Source organism: Aptenodytes patagonicus, chromosome 2 (genome assembly GCF_965638725.1).
Source record: "Aptenodytes patagonicus chromosome 2, bAptPat1.pri.cur, whole genome shotgun sequence".
Lineage (NCBI taxonomy): Eukaryota > Metazoa > Chordata > Aves > Sphenisciformes > Spheniscidae > Aptenodytes > Aptenodytes patagonicus.
Genome location: NC_134950.1, coordinates 158,414,857 through 158,424,875, shown reverse-complemented (window position 1 = coordinate 158,424,875; position 10,019 = coordinate 158,414,857).

Below are 10,019 nucleotides of genomic sequence, written 5' to 3'. Positions count from 1 at the left end.
ATCAGGTTGCTCAGGGCATTTTCCAGCTGAGTTTTGAAAGTCTCTATGGGTGGAGATTCCCTGATTTCTTGGCAGCCAGTTCCAGTGCTTAACCATTCACATTGTGATTTTTTTTTCCCTTTATATTCATGAGAAATTGCATTCTCCTTCCAAAGTCAGAGAGTCTCTCAGAAGTGGAATCTAAAGCCAAAGATCTCCGCTCCAACCTTTGAAGCATAATGTTGGCCCTTAAGTTTCACCCACTTATTCCAGTATTATTATCAAAATTTTATTTGTCCAAATCATCTCTTTCAGAAAAAGATCCAGTCTTTATCTGCAGACATCAAAGTTTCCCCTGCTTTCCTTGGCAAACCATTCCAACAGCTAATAATCCTCTTTCTTAAAATTGTGTGACTTACTTCCCATTTGAATTTGTCTGATTCCCTCTTCTAACTACTGGCCTCTTTCATTTCTCCTACCTCTAAATTAAAAGGCCCTTTAGTTTTCAGTATTTACCCATGCCCTGTAATGGTATGACTTAGAGGCATATTCTGCAATACAGGAGTGGCTACAACCGCCTTTTAACCATCTGAATATAAAAGGCTTGAGGAAAATGAGCTCTGGAAAACAAGTGGTGATTTTGGACTTCTATCTTGTTCACCTGCAAGGTGTGAGAGAAATGATGAGGGTTTTTTAGGTGCTGTAATCAAGTTTCCTTTCAAGGTGCTTTTTTTTCAATTAAACAGACTATCTTCTTTGTATCTCTTAGGGTAAGGCATCTATCTGCATCCTCTCTAATTTTTCAACTGCTATTTTAACATATGGCTGCCAGAACTGTACAGGATCAGTTTTACTACGCATCAAGGAAAAATTGTGTCCCTCCTCCCCCTCATTCCTGTTTATCAGCCAAGGATCATATAAGCCTCTTCTTTTTTCTCTCTTTTTTTTCTTTTTTAGCACATTATTCCAGAGCTTATACTGAGTTGCTTGCAAACTATACGCCTATATCTTTTACCGAGGCACTGATTTCCACAGTATAGTCCTTTGTTGTAAATATATGGTCCGCTATCTTTATTCCTAGAAATAAGTTGTTTCATTTGGTGTATTAAAATGCATATCTGAGAAAGGGAACTTCTCCCTTCATCAATCTGTTCTTATTATTTACTATTCTTTCCAATGTTGTCCCGTTCATATATTTTTCAGCAACAGCTTTATATTTACTCCCAGATCATCAATTGAAATGTTAAACAGCACTGGACATACTACAGACACCTGTCAAACATGACTAGAGCATTCAATTATGATTCCCCATAGATTACTATTATTTGAGACCTGCCAGTTAATTAGTGGTTAACTCATTTAAAGCATGATTTATTTTAAATTAGAGTATTTTATGGAAGTCAAAGTATATATCCATGGGCCAAAATTACCATTGAATATCAGATAGGAACAATCATACTAAAGACTAATAATGATGAGCTTATAAATATGTATAGCCATGTTATTATTATTTTGGAGCATTTCATTCTGCTGCTGTGAGAGAAATCAGTTCCCCGCTTTACTTCCAGATGATTGACAGTTCAAGGGTCATACATTGGCCTGTTTCTCTTCCTAAAGGAGGAAATCTAATTTTAGTCTGAAAGAGACTTAAAAAATCCTAGAGCAAGAGGTCATCCAGCTTTATTAACTGCTCTTTGGGCTAAAATCTTTGATGGAGAACTATGAATTTGGAGCTGTAAAAAAAGATTCTTGTAAAATGTTGATGCCTACCCAGATAACATGCTAGATCTTAAGAGCACCACGAGTCACATAAAAAAAAAAGTGCACTGGTTTTATCAGAGTCCTTCAGGCAGCAGGAGGAAGGGGAGGGATCTTGAGCATTTGTTCTTGTGAACACGCAACATGTGGCACCAGAAATACTTCTTTTGTTTCCCTCCTTTAAGTACTGGAGGCAAGGAGGGGATTCCTGGAGACTGAATCCCCTTGAAGATTTAAAAAAATCTTCAAGTGTAAGAAGTCAGCAATCAACCCCCACAGAAACAAAATGAAGCCAAACAAAAGCATAATGAATGTATAGGCAGAACCTGACATTTCACTGCTATAAGTAGATTTTGTATTTTTATTGTCACAGTGAAGAAACCAGCAATATACATCATCCCAGAGTAACGGACATGTACATAAGCATGTACAAAGCTTACTGGAGTTATTGGAAGGATTACCGTTGGCTTCAGATGGATTAGGCTACTTCTGCGTGATCTGTAATATTTCATTGACCTGTACCTCTTACACAGAAGTTCACAGTCTGACATCCTGCAGAAACCAAGCCATTGAATTGCACCTGAGTTCCTGACCTAGTTAACATGTTAATCTGAGTTTAGATTCTAAAAGAAAACTAAAATCTTCCATGAGTATCTTTCCCTATTTTCAGGAGCCTGGTGGTTAAAATATTCTCTTAAAATAGGGGAGGCTTAAATTCAAATCTTATCTTTTTCTGATTTCAGAAATAGAGATTTAAGGGGTAAACAAGCATTGAGAAAATAACTCTGCAGCCTAGTGTGATAAAATTCCAGTCTCTCTTTCAATTAGTATTTTCTTAATTTATATAGAATGGAGCAATTCCAGCTGGAAACTGAATTTCAGCACCATTTCAGAATACTCCAAGGAGAGCAATTGCTTTTCTGAACCGTGGAAAATGTTGGTAAAATTTCTTGCCCCAAAGTGGGTTTCAAAGATATATGAACATGGATCTCTCACATACCAAGAGAGTATCACTTCTGCTGTTTGCAAAAAAAAGATGAAGCTGACAGATGAAACTAATTCCAAGAGTAATTTGTAGCTGCAAGTCCGAAATGGGAGAAGGTGTTTTCCTCTAACCCCGTATTCGTTTAACAACCTTTGATGGCAGAGCAGAAGTCTGAACATTTCTTTGTCATTTCCTACTGTTTAATACTTCAGACAAAGCACTGGCTTCTTTGAACCCGATTTTTAGGTGTCTTGTTCTGCTCATAAATTATATAGAGAGCTCTGATTTCACTAGGGAGAAGGCCACCTGAAAAATGTTCCAAACCTTTTTAGACTTTATCATTTTTTCTCCTTTAGCCTTTTTCACCTTAACAATAACTTTAAAAAGATCACAGACTGAGATTCAAATGTAGTATAAATTGATGCATCTACTGAGCTACCCTGGTTCGCATTAGCTGAAAATAGAACTCCAGTCTGGAAGCGACAGTCCAGCATCATATAATCAGATGACATTGTAGGAAAATACTATGAACTAAAGCACAGCCTTATAAATACTGTGTGAATTAAGTCTGTAAAGTAAATTAACCTATAAAATTAATAAAGTGTGGTTTGGTGTTGGGGCTTTTTTAATGAGAATTAGATTCTCAGCAGGTAGTTGAACTGTCATGTTTGGAGATGTGCTGATTTAAACAAGGAGAAGATGTAACTGAGATTATTTTAAAAATTATTCTCCTTTCTTAGCTGTTGCATCTTGAGGTGGAAATGCAGAATAAGCAGAACTCTCACTGAAAGGAATAAAAATCAGTAGAGGTTGAAGAAGATTCTTCACGTATTTTCAAGAGATTTTACTGACCATCTTTACCTTGTGTTTTCACATTCTTAAGGGAAATTAAGAGATATACTTTTGCGATACTTATGATAGAGTTTAGAAACATGTTCTTTTACTCTTGCCTAAATTTCAACCTTTGAAGTTGACAATATGTTGCAAGTCCACCTCTGGGATGAAAAAATGTAATTTCCTAAGGGTGAGTTTGTCAATGGCAGGGCCAACTCAGCAAAAGCTGAGTCACTTTTATCAAATGAGTCTGGCATCAGGTTAAGGAAAAATAACATGCGGAGGCAGAAAGGTATGCAGTGTATATTTTTACTCACCCATACACTAATCACCCATTGTCTTAAATCCTGCCTACAGTCAGCTGACTCATTTGACCCACCAGTAAAAATAAAATATTGTGAAACAACTAAGGTGCCACATGGTGACTCATTTAATATCTTCAGCAACCTGAATTCTCCAGCAGGAATTTTTTTGCTTTTTTGTTTAAGTCAATATTAATCTTCCTATTTATTTTAAATCTACTTTTCTTGTAAAAGTCAATGACAGCGAGCTATGTAGCTTAAAATGCAATGTATATATACGTATATGTACATACAGATGTAGATATACATTCAGGCAGACAGATAGTCCTTACAACATTGACTATCCAAGAGTGAGATTTCTGAGGAAAATGTGTTAGGAGTGAGTGTAAGGAAGGACCTGAACATCTACAGAGCTGTGTGTTGGAGTTTTAGGTAGACTAAACTTTAGGACTGACTTCAGAGTGGAATCCAAACCCTGGCTTATGAAAATATGTTGCCTGTATCACGTATAGGCAGACTTAGGACCTTCATACTGAAACCCAAACCAGTGATCTACAGTTGGCATCCTCAGCTGGTGGCTGCTCAAAAGCAGCCGGCACTGCCCTGCTGCCCGTTCTGCCCTAACTCCTTCCCAGGTGGGTGCCTGGCAGTGGGGGCGAGCCTGAGCCTGAGCCTCCCAGGGCTGGTGGTCTGAGCACAGAGCTCCTGGGTGTGGGAAGTGCACCTCCTACTCCTCAAAGAACGCCCAAATTTGTATTTGTAGGCAGTTTAGTCTTTCTGTGTGAGCGATATGCTCTGAGACTGCTGTAGTGATGGCACATTGCAGAGGATCTGGGTGGACTAACATTTAGATCAACACTAAGCTCCCAGATATTTTTCAAGTATAACTCTTTGGCAGCTATGTCTTCCCCAGAAAGCAATATAAGTCTGTTTATTATATGTGTGGCCCAAGTTCAACCTTTGAATTGACGAAGATGGCAGATGTTACACAGGCAGGCGGGATCACATCCTACTATCGTGTCAGTTTTACACGGTTCTGACTCCACTGACTTTGATGGAGATATCCCAAATTTAAACTGGCATAAGGGCAAAGAGCCCATAATATTTCTAAGGAGCTGATGTCCTTAGACACTCAGTTGTATGCTTGTCTGACATATTATTCACATATGTATTCTAATGGTTAGATTTAATACTGAAGTTCTAGCTTTAGTTTAGAAAATATATGTCTGTCCCTGCTTTAGCCTATAGGTCTAGCAGCTGTGACTGACAAAATATTTTTGCTTGCCAGAAATATAGGTTTCTGTGTGCAGCTATTTCTCATAACAATGCAAAAAAGAAATCTGGGTCACTTCAGTTATTTGCTTCCATTAATAGTTAAGTGTGAGTTATTGCTATTGAATGTATTCTAAAAACATGGATTTTAATTTTTTCTGCATCTCACAAGCAAATAAAAAACGATTACTTAGTCAAAATAGTTAAGAAATCCTTTATTAACCAAAATTTAATTTTGCCATGATTTTTTTGTGGAAACACACTGTTTCTGATTTTATGTTAATACAGCATTTTTACATAAAGCTCTTTCCCTAAAATATCTGCTTTAAAGAAAGTCATGGTTCCCTGTACTGCAAAAAGAGCAAGGGGAAGAAGGATTCTTTAATGTATTTCCAAGCTATTTCAAACCTAGTAAGTTGAAGAAAAGGGTTTATGACAAGAGTGAACTTTGAAATCTCGTTGCTCCTGCTGTTCCGGTTAGATTCCTTGCCACCTGCTTTTGCTGAACCAGCATTTCTAGAAAGCTGGACCGGATTCAGCACAGTGGGGGCACAGGTAGGCTAATTTAATTCCCTCATTCCTTAGCAGGTCTGACTGTTTGACATTCTTTGTTTTCAAGCCTTAACAACAAATATACACCCTTTGTGCAATTCTTTCTTAAGCTGTGGCCTGTCGTTAGGAATCCACAGCAAAGAAGTTGGGACTGACAAAATCACCAGGAAACGCTGATGTAATAGTGATGCAGATGATGATATACTATGTTACAGTAATGTTAATCTGGAAAAACACATACGTATCTGCCAGAGTGGGAAATGTCCACCCGCTGTAGCTGTGAAAGCAAATGCAGGTGAAGCGATGGGGGAGCGGGGCAGTGGGTTCTGGTGAGCCATCCCCCACTGCCATGGCCACAGGGACAGCTGCTGAGCCTGCAGCGGCACCCCTCCATGCCCAAAGCTTGTCCTCCTGTCAACTGCTCCCACATAGGAGCACGACCACCAACAAATGCTGTTTTCAGGGACACCACTACCCCAATCTTCCCTGTGCTGAAGATGAGGAGGGAGCCACCTTCCACACTGTGCCTCTACCTTCATATCCCACAGGACCCCCATTTCCACAACATTCCTACATGGCAAAGGGGAGATAAGGAAGGACTTCCCCATGTAGATAGTAGGACTATCTATTTAATACAGTGTTAATTTATTGTTGTTGCTGGGTGTGTCTGTGTCCCATCCCCCCCCCCCCCCCAATGAGATTTTATTTAAAGCAAAATTATTTTACCAAAGTAAGAACTTAAGTCTTGGTTAATATTTTACTAGTTGCACATCTTGAAATAATAAACAGACATCATTTCCATTTGAAGAAGTGGCAGACTGGAAAAGGTGAAAGATAGCAGGGCAAAACCCTGAGGACAGACTTTTCCTACTCTTCCTTTCTGACGAATTAAGAAAGGAGAAGGGAGGAAGAAAGCTGACTAGAGAAAAAATATACATATACTCTGCATTTAAATATTGAATTTAGAAGTAAACAATATCATGTTTAAAAGTATTATTTGTCACTTTTTATGATCCCTCTTCTCTTCCTTCCTCCAACACTCCCTCCCCCATGTCAGCTCAATCTCTGTGTGTGTGTAATAATAGATATCCCAGCAAGGTACTATCTTTGTTAGCGTGGTTCTGAAGCTCTTCTAAGCTCTCGTTTTCAGTGGAAAACTCTGCAGCTTTATGATACGATAGCTTTCAATATCATTCCCCTAAATGATTCACATAATGATTGTGGCTACTTGCAGGCAAAAAAAAGTCATCCATTATGCCCTCAGGAATTGCACGACAAATCCTACTGACTCTAAACACACATGTCACTCTGTATCCCATACACTGTTTGACTCACTCACATTTTGGACTCACTTCTGAGCAGTGATTCAGCTAAGTCCTGCCCAGCTTTCCATGCTGATAACATAGGAAAAAATGAGAAAGCAGCAACATTAGACTCATTGTATTCTCTCAAAGCCAAGAAAAAGCCTCACTGTTTTCCTGTTGTGGTTTTGTTGACACTTCCTTGTTGTGTCCATAGTATTGGAATATGCTCATTATTCACAGCCTTGATGACTGGTTTTAAACACACTTTCTTCAAAAGTGAATTAAGTGATAGTGAAATTTTCGGCACATGCAACTCTTTCCCAGGGTGCTGAGTTTATTGTTCTTATTCTTGAGAGGTTCCTGTAGACCGAAGCCAGAGGTGAATGCACACTGGTTATATGCTCACGGAAAATGAGACACGGGAAAATAGCATTTGCTTGGCAGGAAGATCATCCTGAAGGATGACAGGACCACCAGAGCTGCCCTCCATTCCTAAGGACAGAAGCCCCCACGTTCAACAGCTGGGAGGGAGCCAGTGTCCCTCACCGCTGCTGAAATCGCATCCGAGTAACTTCTCGGCATAAAAAGATTTGCCCCTTTGAAACTGAACAACCTCTGGTGGCCTTTTATTGTCTCAAACCCATCCACCTTGAACATGATTACTTAATTATATCCCAAACTGGGCAGACTCAAATCTCATTTATGACATGATCCTTTTGGTGTATAATAGTCTTAACAAGCCTTAATTTTCCACTCTGTCTTCCTGTCATAGTTACTTACCACTGCTAAGAATAATGAGATAAAAATGTTAGGTGGAACAGCAGAAAGGAAAAAAAAAGTCAGTTCAGAGCAATGCTCGTGTGGACTTCCCAGAGAGGAATACTTAATTACATTCCTTAGGCACTTCTAAAGATTCAGCTCCTTTTCTGGACTTTGGGCGAAGAGAGACCACGTTGTCAGATTTTGGGGGTGTTTTTGCTTTAATAGCTTTTTTCCAGACATTGTCAGCCTGAAAGATATGGCTCATACATTCTGGCCCATGAAATCAAGGAAACTCTACTGATTTACTCTAGCAAAGGATTTTATTTGCATACACTTGCCTCAGCATGACCAATTCACACCATTTTATAGTATGACCTTGAGTATCTATTGCCTTTTTTATTTTTTAGTTTCTTAACTTTAATTTTTAAAACAGAAGTTTCTAACTGTCATTGTAAAGAATATAATGAAAATGTGTTCTGAATGCACCCTGCTGGATCCAAAATACAGAATTTAAATTAAAAAAACCAAACAGTGTCATATTACCATTATTTTAATTTTCAGACTTTTAAGGCAATCTTGCACTTAGTAATTTTTTTTAATTTTTAAGACCTGGTTTCTAACTTGTGGAAGCTTGGATCTATGATTCATTGAATACAACCATCAACAACTTCAATGTTGACATGCTTAGGTTACTCATATTCCCACAAAGTGTTAAATTCAAAAGAACTCTGAAAGTTGGCTTTATTTTTTGCTTTTAATGGTTTTTTATTTTTTGCATCTGTTTCACTAGCACAGACTGTTTGATTTTGTTCAGTGTTGTCAGCTGGTTTCATCTTACACCCTAGTTTAAGGCCGATATATTGTTATCAGTCCCACAGATGACTCTTGAAGGACACTGTTTTATTGGAATGTAACAGCATATAGAAAATAAAAATCCTAGACAAGAAAATCTGTTTCCATTTATGCGCGCGTGTGTGTGCATATGTATATAAATTGTAACAAAAAATATGAAGATTCTTGGGCTCCTTATAGTCTGTCATTATTTTTCCTTTGTTAATGCCTTCATATTAAGAACTTAATTTTAGCCTTAAAATGTAAGCTCATACTTACATGTCATGGTTTGAAAGGACACAGTAAAGCGTATGGGGGATCAGGGGGTTACTGCCTCTTCCTTTTCTGGTAAGGGACACCTAGGCAGGCACAAAGCTGAGGGTCTCTCACCAAACACTGAAAAAAGCCAAGTGCTACAGTATGAAGGATGAAGATTTTGCCTCTCAGCACCTTTGCTCTGATTTGTGTTTTCAAACACCAATATCACAAAGAGCTACATCCTTCCTGAAACTTGACCCACTCTCCCCACTTAAGTTTATCACCTTCAGGGTCCTGGTGCACCCCAGACCTTGGCTGCACAGCCCCAGGAGGCATGAAGACATCTCCTTTTGGGGCTCCACATCTCTCATCAGGGATGGCCCCTGTCCTGTGTGGTGCTCAGAAGGAGTCCTGTACAGTTTTTGGTGTCTCAGAGGACAGGAGGTGAGGGTCAGAAGGCTGTTTGCATGGACCTTATTTCAGAATTGAGGCTTAAATCTCCTTTGCATTAAACTATCTGCATACACAAATATTTGCCTGAGCAGACTTTGGGTGCTACCTTTTGTGCCAAAAGGAGCTGTATCCCACAGCTCTTTATTCTTTTATGAATCTTCTCTCTCCGGACCAAACACATTAGTCTTTTAGGACATCATCATTATCCCAAGATACTTAATGTCTAATGAAAAAGATATTGTTTAATATTGAATTACACAGTTACATTTGTTTGGTGAATAGCAGTTTTATCCTCTCAGACAGATATTCAAACTGTAGTGCCTAATCTGCTTGGATAAACGAAAGAATACACACTTTTTTCTTTTTTTTTTTTTTTTTTAAGTTGTCCATTATAGTTAAGATAAATAATGTTCTGTCACAGAACACGGAGACCAGAGTCTGGGTAGGTCCCATCTGCGGAAGTGCTGGAAACCTTATTGCAGAAATCTCCCTTAGTCAGCTTCTTTGTTGCGTGTTACCACATAATTTTTACCTACAGGCATCCAGGCTGGTTTTGCCCTGTGAAGCATCTGTGGTCTGGACTTTGGGGATGGAAATTAGAAGAAGCTACAGAGGACTTCACAGGCGCTGTGTAAACACCGCATCCCTTTGTCTCTTTGCTGCCCTTTCCTTCGCTAGTGGAGCAGTGGCTGGCTGGCAGCACACGTATAGCGGGAAGCACAGCACTAT